The sequence below is a fragment of the Montipora capricornis genome, chromosome 5 (assembly GCF_036669925.1).
Source record: "Montipora capricornis isolate CH-2021 chromosome 5, ASM3666992v2, whole genome shotgun sequence".
Classification (NCBI taxonomy): domain Eukaryota; kingdom Metazoa; phylum Cnidaria; class Anthozoa; order Scleractinia; family Acroporidae; genus Montipora; species Montipora capricornis.
This window is the reverse complement of record NC_090887.1, coordinates 15,167,731-15,182,730: the sequence shown is the minus strand read 5'-3', so window position 1 is coordinate 15,182,730 and position 15,000 is coordinate 15,167,731. Positions and strand designations below refer to the sequence as shown.

The 15,000-nt window shown below is 41.6% G+C and overlaps 1 protein-coding gene and 1 pseudogene across 1 annotated transcript in view; one reads left to right on the top strand and one right to left on the bottom strand.

Annotated features, from left to right (window-relative positions):
• LOC138049629 (sodium/potassium/calcium exchanger 3-like) overlaps positions 1–15,000 on the bottom strand; it is a 28,217-nt gene that overhangs the window by 8,976 nt on the left and 4,241 nt on the right. The gene's annotated exons all lie outside the window — the stretch shown is intronic.
• On the top strand, positions 688–10,784 carry LOC138049626 (tetratricopeptide repeat protein 28-like; annotated as a pseudogene).

The window sequence follows — 15,000 nt, the reverse complement described above, 5'->3', positions numbered from 1 at the left end:
GCAGTTTACACTGATTGTGCCTACACTGGATGTCACAGATTTGCGGTCGTTCTTTGAGGTGAGTAATGTCTTCCTCGTGCATGTTTCAAATATGAAATCACAGCTTAGTGAATTTATTGAGAAGAAGGGATCACTTCCGGCATCATGACGTAAACACCGAACAAGCCACTCTAATCTCCTTCTTGTAGATGTTTGCTAACACAGTAATTCTGAACTAACAATTGGTACATAAGAAAATGATATAATCTCATTATGCGCACCTTACACAAACTTCTGGTTGATACACATAAAAGTGTTGTGGTCAAGAGGTCACTGAGTTTCATGTGGTGTCGCAGGGTTTCGTTGATCCCAACTAGAATTCACCTCTACCATACTTTATAAAAAGCCAATTAGTTGTTTCCTGCCAGTTGGGGTGCTTAGCCATGTTTTGTTTGGTATGAAACTTTTTTTGCTCTTTTCGCCGTAGCAAAGCGCATTTGAGCATATCCATGCGGAAAATGTGGTAGACAAAAATGATACACGGTTCTTTAATATTACGGTTTCATCAAATTTAAACTACCTTATAACAATGAATCATTTTTCCTCTTCCATAGGCCCAATACTACGTCGACTCCAAACAGCGCTGTAGATCTTATATTGATGTTAGTGCACCAATTGATTACATATATCCAAAGAACTGTAGTGAGAAGGCAAGCAAGAATATTCGTCCGTAGTTCTACAAGGTGAGCAGCCTGAGTAATGTATTCTGCCCATTTCCTGTATAATGCTAATTTTTTACCACAGTATCTGTTTCATATTTTGTACTGACAATCTAGTTCTCATTCTTGTATCTACGACTGCATCAAATGGCAGCATGTAAGCTATTTCTAAGTCAGTTGATCGTTTTGAACTCAGTATGAATTAGCAGTTTTGGATCGTAATCGTAAATTAGAAGACACATTGCTTCCGGCAAGAATTCACGTCGAAATTTGCATGTTCTTGGAGATCGAAATACTGTTCCCTGTTGTGGGTCCCAATCCTTAAAGAACCCATTTTATAGTAATCGTATCTAAGTATTGTAATTATAAACTCAAAAATCTCGTTTAAGGTCGCTCAAACCGGTTTCAACAATTTGGAGGGATGTCTTATTTGTAGGATTAAGCCTACAACACTGTTTCACTTGACGGTAATGTTATGGTACCAAATGAAACGACAATAATTTCTTAACAAGATGGACATATTAATGTGACGTGATAAATTACCATGGAAACAAAAGAACCATCTAAAGTGCCCTATATATTGTGTCCGATCGTGAAGGTAGCTATGAAGTTGCTCCAGAGAAATTTTTCAACTTTGCAGAGAGTTTTATCTTTGCGCGATAATCACTCTCCAGCGATATAGGGTGTTTTTGGATGCCTTTTTTGTTGCCGTGGTAACCTATTACGTCACATTGATGAGTGCAGCTATTGGTGTTTTGTATGGTACCGTAAAATTTTCGTGAAGTGAAGCAGTTGGGTAGATTCAATCCTTCCCAACAGTACAGTTTTTTGGAAGTGTGAAAACTGGTTTGAGCCTGTTTAAGAGGTTAAGCGACTCTATACCCCAATGGGGGCCATAAGGATTTATGATGATGATGATGATGAAGAGGTTAAGAAAAGGTGAATAGGGTCGCATATTTATTCTGAGTTTATCAATTTTGTCCGAGTCCGTCAGTAAATCGCCAACTCTAATTATAAAAACACCAATTTGCCATTCACGATTCCAAAAATATTTCTTCGATATTTCTGCATGCTAAGGATTTTCTTATCAAGCTACAGAATATTCGTAAAACAATCCAAACACTCCGCGCAACATTTAGTAAGTAGATTTTTCTTAAGTTAAAATTACAGAAGTTTGTCAGCCCGACTGAAGTGTCTTCCAACATGTTGAAACTATTAATTTCTATCGTTTGCTAACTGGTAAGGTAAAGGTAAAGTCTGCTACGAGCCTCCGGTTACTGTACCATGAAGCGACTAGGAGTATTTCAACTCCCCCCTGGATGGGATGCTAATCCATCGCATGGTTACCCCCGGCATTTTCGCCGGTACCCATTTATACACCTGGGTGCCCAAGAACACAACACAATGTCCCAGACCAGGACCCGAACACGGACTACTCGATCCGGAGTCGAGCGCACTAACCATGAGGCCACCGCGCCTCCCTGTTTGCTAACTGGAGTCGTCCAATTAATTGCATATGACATGTCGCGATCTGACGTGGCAACGCGAGAGCGAGGGCCTCATCTCGCGAGGGTTTCCAGTACACACGCGCTTGGTTGCACTTTTTTTTGGGGTCTCTGTCCCATAAAGGCTATATTTTATCTCTAAAAACACTTTGGTGTTTCATTAATTTCCCTCTTACTTATTTTGATGAATGAAAAAGGATTGGCTGGACTATCGAAACGCCTGAAACACTGGGTCTTCGGATTAAAACATGGCAAGCTTCATTCAAATTTCTCCAAACCAGAGTAGCGATCAAAAAATGTCCTAACATGTTGGTTACTAAAATGAGATCTTTTTGGGTATGTCTACACTATATCTGATATCTAATTAAAGAAAAAGCATATTGGATAGGGCTTTTGTTAACGCATAGTAACGTTTTTGGCGCAGTTTCTGCGACGGAAGGATTCTGCGCCGCTTCAACTTTTAAACTACTTTTGTAAGCCAGGAAAAAGTCATCGACACGGATGAAACTCTTTTTTCACTGTGTCTTTAAAAAATTCCGTTTCAAACATCAAAGCGTTCAAATTTATTCTCTTCTAGAGAGCACGTTAAGTCTCTGCGACGGAAGGATTCTGCGCCGCTTCAACTTGAAATGAATCATCGTGTATTGGATAGCTTTCTGCGCAAACTTTAAACTCATTTTGTAAGCCAGGCAAAAGTCGTCGACACTTAGCGAGTAATGAAACTCTTTTCCCACTGTGTCTTCCGTTTCAAACATCAAAACTTTCAAATTTATTCTCTTCTAGAGAGCATGTTAAAGCGCATCTTTCCAGAGAAAGCAATCATAGTTTCTTCTCCCGTAAGAGGAGAATGAAATGAAATTCGCTTATGCATTATATTTATTCATTTATTTTTGGTTTAGGTCCTTTTTGCCATTGTGGCATTGCTTTATTATCACTAATTCGTGATGTCCTTGCACCCTTATCGTGACGAGGAGTTAAATCACTTCAAGTGTTTGTCTCTGGTTTTAAATGAATTCCCAAAGGCCTTACGTCAGACTTTTAAGACGATGTGGGACACCACCATTGGGCATCGCCCTGGATACCAGCTTTGGGATGACTCCACTGCTGTGAGAAATCTCTTTGTTTCTACAGAGGGAGGGATAACTAAAGTTCCTACCAACCAGTCGTACAATGAATGGGATTGCACTGCCTTATTCCAGGCTACTATCTATGCAAAATCCTTCAGCATGCGTTACAGAAAACTTAGTGATTTGTATGTGAAGCCCCGAGCTATTCCTCATGGAAGTTTCCATGGATCTGTGTTGAGCCCAGTAGGTGATAATGCCGAAACCTTTGCACTAGCCATTGATCAGCTTCGGCGTTTGAGGAATACGGTTTGTCATTCCTCTCGCTTGGAGATGGACAAAGACAACATTTGACCACAACATTCAGTATGCTAAAGAAGCGTTCAAGACTCTGGGAATTTCAACTGCATCGATTGATGCCTTTGGAACTTTGACTGCATCTGACTTTCCAATAGCAGAAGTCCGTAAGTTGGAACAACAGGTAAGGGAAGAGAAGCAAGCACACATAAAATGTTTAGAGAGCAGAAATGCAGATATGGAAAAGATTGAGGAGTCCTTAGCAGCCATAGAACAGAAAGTGGAAAGCCTCACTGCCAGCAAAGAAGAGGTCGCTATGCTAGAGCAAAGGGTTGTGGAGCATATGTGTTCAGCTGAGGAGGGCTGGAGGATGCAACAGGAAGATATAAGTGCGTTAGGAAAGGAGATCCACGAGCTAAAAAAGAAAGAAGAGGAACGAGATACAGAAACAGAAAATACAGGTAAAAAGAAGGACTTAACTGTTTTCAAGCCTCTTTCTAAAAAGCAGGATATAGCAATAGGCGTAATAAACAACTTACTGTTTCTCAATAAAAAGATGTCAACAAGACGGACAGATCTTCCGTGCATCAATAAAAACCATATCTCGCGTCGTTAAAGAAAAAGACACACAAGTCACATAAAAATAAACGAGACTGTTACATTACCGCTCGAAACTGCTTGTGCACTTGCCGCGCGGTTCTTGTAGGTTTCTTTTCCACTACAAAAGGCATTCTTAAGTTTTTGAAAGTGTCACAACTGTAACATTTGTAAGACTGCGTGACTCTTTGGAAAGTGATTGGATCGAAAAGTGAAGTCAACATACAGGTTTTCAAGTGGGTAGTTTTAAATCCTTTCGTTCGTTCACAAGGACACTCTGTTTTCTAAGCGTTGTAATTTAAACATTTCCGAGCGGTACAGTAGTTGAAACCAAAGAGAGAAACGATCCTCGCACTTTTCTAGACAATTTAAGCAATTGTGTCAAAATTCAGGTGCTTCCAATGGTGCAATGCTCTACCAACTGAACTATGCCAAGCTACACAGCTGGAAGCGGGTAGATTTGTTGGGCTCATGTGTTTCCGTGAAAGGATTCAATGAAGGAAACGTAGATATTACATTGAAGTGCGGGCTATTTAACGGTTATATCGCGAAAGCGAGCGCGATATCGCCTAATACTTAGACCGACGAGGCCGAAGGCCGAGTCGGCTAAAATTAGGCGATATCACGCAAGCTTGCGCGCTATAACTGTATTATAATTCAACACGTTGATAACAAGTGAAAGATTCCGAACTTGTAACATTTGTGAAGCGGCGCCGGTCCGTCATTTTCACATTCTCTTGCGAAATCTGCATCTATCCATCTCCGAATAGACGTCATGTAGGCCTGCATCTATCAGTGTATCAGTGTATCAATGTGTTGATTTATTAAGACTAATATCTTCATTTCTTTAGTTATTAAATTTGTTCTACAGCTAACCAAATCAAAGCCATAGGCCAATTTCTGAGATGACGTCACAAACAATTTTTCTTTAATTTATGCGGTGAAGAGGAGTTTCTGCAGTGACGTCATCTCAGGAACGTGGCCAATACTGCATAGGGTCTGTCTTGGTTTAAATGACTGCAAATACATTTTGCTATCTCTACAATGCAATGGAAAGGAAACGGGAAATATGTCTGTTGAATTATAATTTCAGTTATGTTCACAAAGTTAAAGATGATATTTGTTCTTACTTCTTAAAAACCTTCTCTACAGTTTACAAAGTCTCAACGAGACAAAGGATATCCAAAAAATAATAACAAGTAAGCAATGTCTACTTTGTATTTTACTTTGCATTACAAAGACATCAAGCCAACAGTGCCAAGATTTCGTCTTCCTTCAATGGTTCCAAACTTCACTGGCCGACAGAGTGAATGCCAAGAGATCGTGGATCTCGTGAGTTCCGAATATACCCGAATCGTGACTATCTGGGGCTCACCCGGATTCGGAAAAACATCGGTGGCAATAGCAGTGGGGCACCAACTGCAGTCTCGAGGCTTTCCTGTTTGTTTTCTTTCGTCACGAGGACTCCAGACAAAGGCAGATCTGACATCGAAGCTTTTCAGCCTCGCAAGACAACTCACCACGAGTCAGAGATCAGTACCTCAGCCTCTGTCGTTAGAAGATGAGTTAATCGAGACCCTCGGTAACATTTCAGATTCCCTCGTATTTATTCTTGATAATGTAGATGATCTACTAGAGAGTGGAATTCCAAAAGTAAAAGAAGGCGTCCTGCAACTATTTGAAGAAATTCTCATGCAAAATGAGAAGATAACTCTGGTGGTGACCACACGAGAATCATTTGAGTTTATGAACTTGAATTTCCAAGGTCACAAATCAATAAGAATAAGGCCACTGGATGATACCTCATCTCATGCTATAGTTCATGAATTGGTGCCAAATGCTAGTCCCGATGACTGCGCAAGAATTGCCCAAATATGTGGGTGTGTGCCTCTTGCAATGATGTTAATGTGCTCTCTAGTTTGTGAAGATGATGTTCAAACAAGTCAGTGTTTGAACGAAATCACTGAGTCCGCAACAGAAAGTATCGTCGATATCTTAGACAATCCAGATTATCCAGCTAATCAACGAATAAAGTTGCTGTATGAAAAGTCTTTCCTCCGACTTTCTCCCGCAGAAAAAGAAGCATTTGTGTCTTTGTCTGTTCTTCCGGGATGTTTTACCACGGATCTCGCCTCAGCTGTATTGAATGTTACGGGAGTGATTGAGACCAAGAAAATGTTGCAGCGACTCCGAAGAAAATCTCTTCTCGGTTCAAACTCCCACTCTGGAAAATTTGCAATGCATAAGCTCCTTCAGTCATTTGCTAAAGAAGCAGGCGAACAGCGTATGGAAGAAATAGTAGCAATTGCAAAGTGCCGTTTCCATGCGTATTTCATTTCTCGTTTCGACAAATTGAACGATGAATTTCTAGATTGTCATTCCATGGATGCATTCGTTGCATTCTATGAGGAAAAACAGCTTTTTATAGAAAGCCTAGTAGACGGTTGCACAGATCCCAGGATAGCCGAGAATGTTTTCAAAGTTTTGATAAAAGCAGAAATGTTTCTGGACTCGCTGTTTTGGTGTTCCACAGAATCTTATAATTTTGATAATATCTACGATTCGGCCTTAAAGGCAGCCAGTGCTCTGGGAAATATACATTACCACAGGCATTTACTAGTTTCTAAAGCTTTTGCTGAAATTACTTGGGGAGCAGAAGGAAATGCAATGCAACTTCTCAAGAAGGCATATGAAATGGAGTCGACATCTTGTTCAGGTGCTGATGATGAAAGGAGTAAATACTTGTGTTACTTTGGCATCTGTCAGCTTGTTATTGGCAAAGTTAAGAGCGGGATACAGTGCCTGCTAGAGGCTCTTTCTTTAATGCATGAAGGTGGAGTGCAGAAAATTCTGAAGCTCGTTGTTTACCAAGTCATTGCTGTCTATTATCAGTTCTTAAACGACCCATCTACCTCGACTTACTACTATAACAAAGCACGCAAAGAATGCAATTCCGCGGCAGACGAGCAACTCATTGTTATTCCACCTCTTGGATGCAAAGGAAAAGAACCAAAAAATTGCAAAAAGCTTCAAACAAACACTTTTGACTCGGGTAATTATTGGCCATTGCAATTGCTAGTTATATTTCACATCCGGAAAGCTGCAAAAAACTTCTTTGACACTGACACCCAGCAATTTGTAATCAACCCTGCCCTTCGAATATTAAATGATCTCCAGATAAATTCCAAAACCCCTTTTTATTTGTTTCATTTTTGCGGTAATGTTATGGCACTTCTGGGGTCAACATTCACAGAAGAGGGAATTCTTGGCGGATCAGGTTTCGAAGAATCAGTCGCACGTCACCAAGCAACACTCGAGCAATTCAAATATAGCTCTTCAGGCCCAGAGGGGAAAGTTGATTCAACCGTGACCTTTCGTTCTCAAGAATGCAACCAGCCTCTCGCAAAGTTCTACCAAGACTTCGGTGAATTGCACCAAAGCAAAAAGAACTACTCAAAGGCTCTATATTTCAAAACGTGCGCTCTTAATATCATATTCAGAACAAATAGACAGGAAGAAAATCCATTCTTGGCCCATAGCTACTGTTCACTCGGGGAGACACAGCATTCGTTAGGTGATTTTACCTCTGCTCTCCAATCTGCCAAACGGGCATTGCAAGTGCGAATAAATCTATTCGGAGAAGATCATGCAAGCACAGCTGATAGTTACCATTTACTTGGGATGATACAGAATTCGTTAGGTGATTTTACCTCTGCTCTCCAGTCTACCAAACGGGCATTGCAAGTGCGAATGAAAGTGTTCGGAGAAGATCATGCAAGCACAGCTAACAGTTATCATTCAATCGGGGTGACACAGCATTCCTTAGGTGATTTAAGTTCTGCTTTACAGTCAAAGCAACGGTCTTTAGACATACGGACAAAAGTGCTTGGAGAAGATCATGGAAGCACAGGCAATAGTTACCATTCACTCGGGGTGACACAGCATTTGCTTGGTGATTTTACCTCTGCTCTCCAGTCTGCCAAACGGGCATTGCAAGTGCGCATAAAAGTGTTCGGAGAAGATCATGCAAGCACAGCTGATAGTTACCATTCACTTGGGGTGACCCAGCATTCGTTAGGTGATTTTACCTCTGCTGTACAGTCAAAGCAGCGGTCGTTAGACATACGGATAAAAGTGTTAGGTAAAGATCATGAGAGCACAGCTGATAGTTACCATTCACTCGGGGTGACACACTATTCGTTAGGTGATTTTACCTCTGCTCTCCAGTCTGCCAAATGGGCATTGCAAGTGCGAATAAAAGTGTTCGGAGAAGATCATGCGAGCACAGCTAACAGTTATCATTCAATCGGGGTGACACAGCATTCCTTAGGTGATTTAAGTTCTGCTTTACAGTCAAAGCAACGGTCTTTAGACATACGGACAAAAGTGCTTGGAGAAGATCATGGAAGCACAGGCAATAGTTACCATTCACTCGGGGTGACACAGCATTTGCTTGGTGATTTTACCTCTGCTCTCCAGTCTGCCAAACGGGCATTGCAAGTGCGCATAAAAGTGTTCGGAGAAGATCATGCAAGCACAGCTGATAGTTACCATATACTCGGGGTGACACAGAATTCGTTAGGTGATTTTACCTCTGCTCTCCAGTCTACCAAACGGGCATTGCAAGTGCGAATGAAAGTGTTCGGAGAAGATCATGCAAGCACAGCTAACAGTTATCATTCAATCGGGGTGACACAGCATTCCTTAGGTGATTTAAGTTCTGCTTTACAGTCAAAGCAACGGTCTTTAGACATACGGACAAAAGTGCTTGGAGAAGATCATGCAAGCACAGCTAACAGTTATCATTCACTCGGGGTGACACAGCATTTGCTTGGTGATTTTACCTCTGCTCTCCAGTCTGCCAAACGGGCATTGCAAGTGCGCATAAAAGTGTTCGGAGAAGATCATGCAAGCACAGCTGATAGTTACCATATACTCGGGGTGACACAGAATTCGTTAGGTGATTTTACCTCTGCTCTACAGTCAAAGCAACGGTCGTTGGATATACGGATAAAAGTGTTAGGTGAAGATCATGAGAGCACAGCTGATAGTTACCATTCACTCGGGGTGACACACTATTCGTTAGGTGATTTTACCTCTGCTCTCCAGTCTGCCAAACGGGCATTGCAAGTGCGAAAAAAAGTGTTCGGAGAAGATCATGCAAGCACAGCAGATAGTTACAATTCACTCGGGGTGACACAACATTCGTTAGGTGATTTTACCTCTGCTCTCCAGTCTGCCAAACGGGCATTGGAAGTGCGAATAAAAGTTTTCGGAGAAGTTCATGCAAGCACAGCTAACAGTTATCATTCACTCGGGGTGACACAGCATTCGTTGGGCGATTTTACCTCTGCCCTACAGTCAAAGCATCGGGCGTTAGATCTACGGATAAAACTGTTCGGAGAATATCATGCAAGCACAGCGGATAGTTACGATTCACTTGGGGTGACACAGCATTCGTTAGGTGATTTTACCTCTGCTCTGCAGTCTCAGCAACGGGCATTAGATGTAAGGATAAACGTGTTCGGAGAAGATCATGCAAGCACAGCCGATAGTTACAATTCAATCGGGGTGACACAGCATTCGTTAGGTGATTTTAACTCTGCTCTACAGTCAAAGCAGCGGTCGTTAGATATACGGATAAAAGTGTTCGGAGAAGATCATGCAAGCACAGCTAACAGTTATCATTCAATCGGGGTGACACAGCATTCCTTAGGTGATTTAAGCTCTGCTTTACAGTCAAAGCAACGGTCGTTAGACATACGGACAAAAGTGCTTGGAGAAGATCATGGAAGCACAGGCAATAGTTACCATTCACTCGGGGTGACACAGCATTTGCTTGGTGATTTTACCTCTGCTCTCCAGTCTGCCAAACGGGCATTACAAGTGCGAATTAAAGTTTTCGGAGAAGATCATGCAAGCACAGCTAACAGTTATCATTCACTCGGGGTGACACAGCATTCGTTAGGTGACTTTACCTCTGCTCTACAGTCAAAGCAGCGGTCGTTAGATATACGGATAAAAGTGTTCGGAGAAGATCATGCAAGCACAGCTAACAGTTATCATTCAATCGGGGTGACACAGCATTCCTTAGGTGATTTAAGCTCTGCTTTACAGTCAAAGCAAAGGTCGTTAGACATACGGATGAAAGTGTTATAGGAGAAGATCATGCAAGCACGGCTGATAGGTACCATTCACTCGGGGTGACACAGCATTCGTTAGGTGATTTTAACTCTGCTCTACAGTCAAAGCATCGGGCGTTAGATGTACGCATAAAACTGTTCGGAGAAGATCATGCAAGCACAGCTGATAGTTACGATTCACTCGGTGTGACACAGCATTCGTTAGGTGGTTTTACCTCTGCTCTACAGTCTGACCTGCGGGCATTAGATGTGCGGATAAACGTGTTCGAAGAAGGTCATCCAACCATAGCTGATAGTTATCACTTACTCGGGGTGACATAGCATTCGTTAGGTGATTTTACCTCAGCTCTCCAGTCTGCCAAACGGGCTTTGCAAGTGCGAATAAACGTGTTCGGAGAAGATCATGCCAGCACAGCCGCTAGTTACGATTTACTTGGGGTCACACAGCATTCGACAGGTGATTTTACTTCTGCTCTCCAGTCTGCCAAACAGGCATTGCAAGTGCGAATAAAAGTGTTTGGAGAAGATCATGCAAGCACAGCCGATAGTTACGATTTACTTGGGGTCACACAGCATTCGACAGGTGATTTTACTTCTGCTCTCCAGTCTGCCAAACAGGCATTGCAAGTGCGAATAAAAGTGTTTGGAGAAGATCATGCAAGCACAGCCGATAGTTACATTTCAATCGGGGTGACACAGCATTTGTTAGGTGATTTTACCTCTGCTCTCCAGTCTGACCTGCGGGCATTAGATGTGCGGATAAACGTGTTCGAAGAAGATCATCCAACATAGCTGATAGTTATCACTTACTCGGGGTGACACAGCATTCGTTAGGTGATTTTTCCTCTGCTCTCCACTCTGCCAAACGGGCATTGCAAGTGCGAATAAAACTGTTTGGAGAAGATCATGCCAGCATAGCGGATAGTTACCATTTACTCGGGGTGATACAGCATTCGTCAGGTGATTTTACCTCTGCTCTCCAGTCTGCCAAACGGGCATTGCAAGTGCGAATGAAAGTGTTTGGAGAAGATCATGCAAGCACAGCCGATAGTTACATTTCAATCGGGATGACACAGCATTTGTTAGGTGATTTTACCTCTGCTCTCCAGTCTGCCAAACGGGCATTGAAGTGCGATTAAAAGTGTTCGGAGAAGATCATTCAAGCACAGCCGATAGTTACGATTTACTTGGGGTAACACAGCGTTTGTTAGGTGATTTTACCTCTGCTCTACAGTCAAAGCAGCGGTCGTTAGACATACGGATAAAAGTGTTAGGAAAAGATCATGCAAACAGAGCTAATAATTACGATTCCCTTGGGGCGGTGACACAGCATTCGTTAAGTGATTTTACCTCTGCTCTGCAGTCAAACATTGGGCATTAGATGTGCGGATAAAACTGTTCGGAAAAGATCATGCAAGCACAGCTAATAGTGACGATTCCCTTGGGGTGACACAGCATTCGTTAGGTGATTTTACCTCTGCTCTGCATTCAAAGCATCGGGCATTAGATGTGCTCATAAAACTGTCCGGAGAAGATCATGCAAGGACAGCTGATATTTACCATGACTCGAACTCGGGATCACACAGCACTGGTTAGGTTTTCTTACTTTCTCTGTCGAGTCTGACCAATGGGTGTTAAATGTTCGTATGAAGCTGTTTGGAGATTTGTTTGTGGTTTAGATGCCTGGGAGAAACTTCTTTAGCACTGCTGAAGTTACTTTTTTTTAAGATCACGTTGGTATGCAGTTTATGATTTCAGTTTGGCTTGCATCATGAGTCCATTACCCCGGAGTGAGAATCAGTTATCAGGTTTGTCTTCATCAGCGTCAAAAAAGCATCTATTTTTAGACCAGGTTTTACGAGAAAAGAAAGAATCATTGGCTTGAACCTGACGTCATTGGTAGCCATGTTGGTGTACTGAACAACAGCGAAAAAGTCTTTTGGGATTTTGGCTTTATTATTATACAACACGCGAGCGACATTTTGCTTTTGTTTTGTAAACCAACATGGCCGTCTAATCACGTGAGTGCAAGACAAGAATAGACCAAATCGGGTAACTTAATGTTGTACCCTGAAACAAAACGGTCAATTCCCAAAGGGTTATGTTATCTTGATATCGTGTGACGTTTCTTGTAAGTTTAGTGCCATGTATGCTATTGCACTGCACGCCTCGATTAGCATTACTGCACACTTTTAGTGTTCAGTGAACTTGAACTTGGTTTGAAGTGAATACGGCATTGAGTTTGCCGATTTGCTTTATTGTTTATTTTCCCGAAAAACTCGGTTTAAAAATATACAGTTTTCTGAGGCTGATGGGGACTCGGTTAATTATTTTACTTTTTGGGTGATAGACTCTTGCTTACATCCGAATTAATCAGCGTAGTTGTAATATATGGAGGAAACGGTTTGAAGTCTCTGAGATCTAAACGCTGCCTATGGTGAAAATTTACTCAAGCAATAGAAGAATAAGGTGATGACATGTGTTTTTCGCATTACAACATACCACATTTTTTTATCTTTCAAGGAAACGGCGCAGATGGTTCAAGTTTGCATAATTATTCCGAATGTTATGTATGCAGAATGAATTACACAAATAAATTAACTTATCTGCATTGCTTAAGCATAAGATCGTTTTCATGAATGGCTAGCCCTTATTTGCTGTTTAATGTGTCGTAACAAAGCTGTAAAACTTTCCATTTTGTGGTAACTTGTGAGAGTAAGAAGCCCAAGGAAGGGGAATAAATAACATAACCTTAGGAAAGGCAAAATTCACTTCTTCGTGCTTTGCAAATCTAAGCTATTTCAGTATTTTTAAGCTCCCATATAAAATACAACTCCTAGCCTTCCGTTCTTCTTTAAAAGAGGAAAATCGTGCTGCACGTGAGGCACGATTTTTGGTACAAATCGTGCTGCACGTGCTCGCGGCACGAAGTTTGTTATATATTTATATATTTTTTCGGAACTCTGTAAAATGACGACGTGAAATCGCCAAATTTGAGGTTTTAACGACAACTTTAGCATTACAAATGTAAACCTTTTATTCTCTAGTTTTTTCTCTGAAATATTCAATTCATTTTCATGACATGGAGACAGTGTGGTTCAGTGGTTAGAGCGTTGGGTTTGCATGCGGCTGCTCCGGGTTCAAATCCCGTTCTAACCTCTGGCTTGGATTTGTTTCCGGTTGTCCCAGATTCGACTCTACCACGCTTTGTAAATAGCCAACTGGTTGCCTCCCGCCAGTTGGGGTTCTTAATAATGTTTCGGTTAACTTTGAATTGCTATGTTTCTCGATTCCCTTTTATTTTCTTCAATCTTTCTGGGTTTAGTACTATGCTAGTAGCCACATGTCTTCTCAGGGAGCTATATACCTAAGACTTCTACCATGGCACCACAATGATATACAATACCAAAACAATTTTGTTTCGCACAAATGTTTAATGGGCTGGTAGCCAGGTTTTTAACCTCAGAAAAAGATCTGTTTCGTCGTATCAACGTGTGAGCCAAAGGGCGTGGCCTCTTCTGGCACGACTTCTGGGTGACCCCTTAAATGGTCTTAATGACCCGCGACTTGAAGAAATTGCCTGGAACGCTGCAGTTCAATACCACCCAAGGAAAGAAAAGGAAAGGAAAGGAATTTTATTTAAGTGTCTAATCTTCTAGCGCCGTAGAGCACTAATCGGGGACACTGTAAATTGAAATTAACAACGCTAATCAAATGAAATTTTGGTTTTTGAGGAGATGGGAAACCGGAGTACCCGGAGAAAACCTCTCGGTGCAGAGAAGAGAACCAACAAACTCAACCCACATATGACGCCGAGTCTGGGAATCGAACCCGGGCCACAATGGTGGGAGGCGAGTGCTCTCACCACTGCGCCACCCCTGCACCCCAACTCAGGCCCTTCTGTTTTTGAGTAACACGTACCATAGGCAATCCGGTGTACGCTCATGGAGGGTCTAGTTTATTAAAGAATTGTGTTCGTGACGGGAAACGAGTTTTGTGTTTTCGTTACACGCAATGCAATATCCGGTCATCGTATGACTCGATAAAAAAAACCCACCGGGCTAATCATCTCCCGGTATTGTTTAAAAAAAGCATGAAATATTTGAAAATATTATCGTAAAAACTTGTAAAGCATCTGTTTACTGGTTTTGATTGGAGTCAACGCCTCTAACAACAGTTTTAAAAGTGAACAGTTATTCTACGATCGCACTTATCAAAATGATTGGGTGCTTGATGTGATTGATGTGGACTTCCCACTTTAAACTTCGGACTACGGAATTGAACTGGATATTGACCAAGATATTGTAACAAAAAAATCCCTGAAATACTGTGAATTTTAAAGGAAATCGGCTTTTTTTTCTTTCGAACAAAGTGTTGGCTACCTGTACCCTCTTGTTTTATAATTTCCCCCAGGATTGTTAAGAAGAAGTAATAAATGCTTTATAAATACCATCGTAGAGACTTGCAAAGCACTTGTTTACTGGTTTTGATTGGAATCAATGCCGTTAACAACATTTCTAAATGTAAATAACTATCTACGATCGCACTTAACCCTATCATTGGATCACGGAATGTGGACTGCGGACTTTGGACTACGGAATTCAACTCAGTGGATATCGACCAATACAGTATATTGTAACATTTAAAAATAATCTCTGAAATACTGTGAACGTAAAGGAAGTCAGCTAAAAATCCT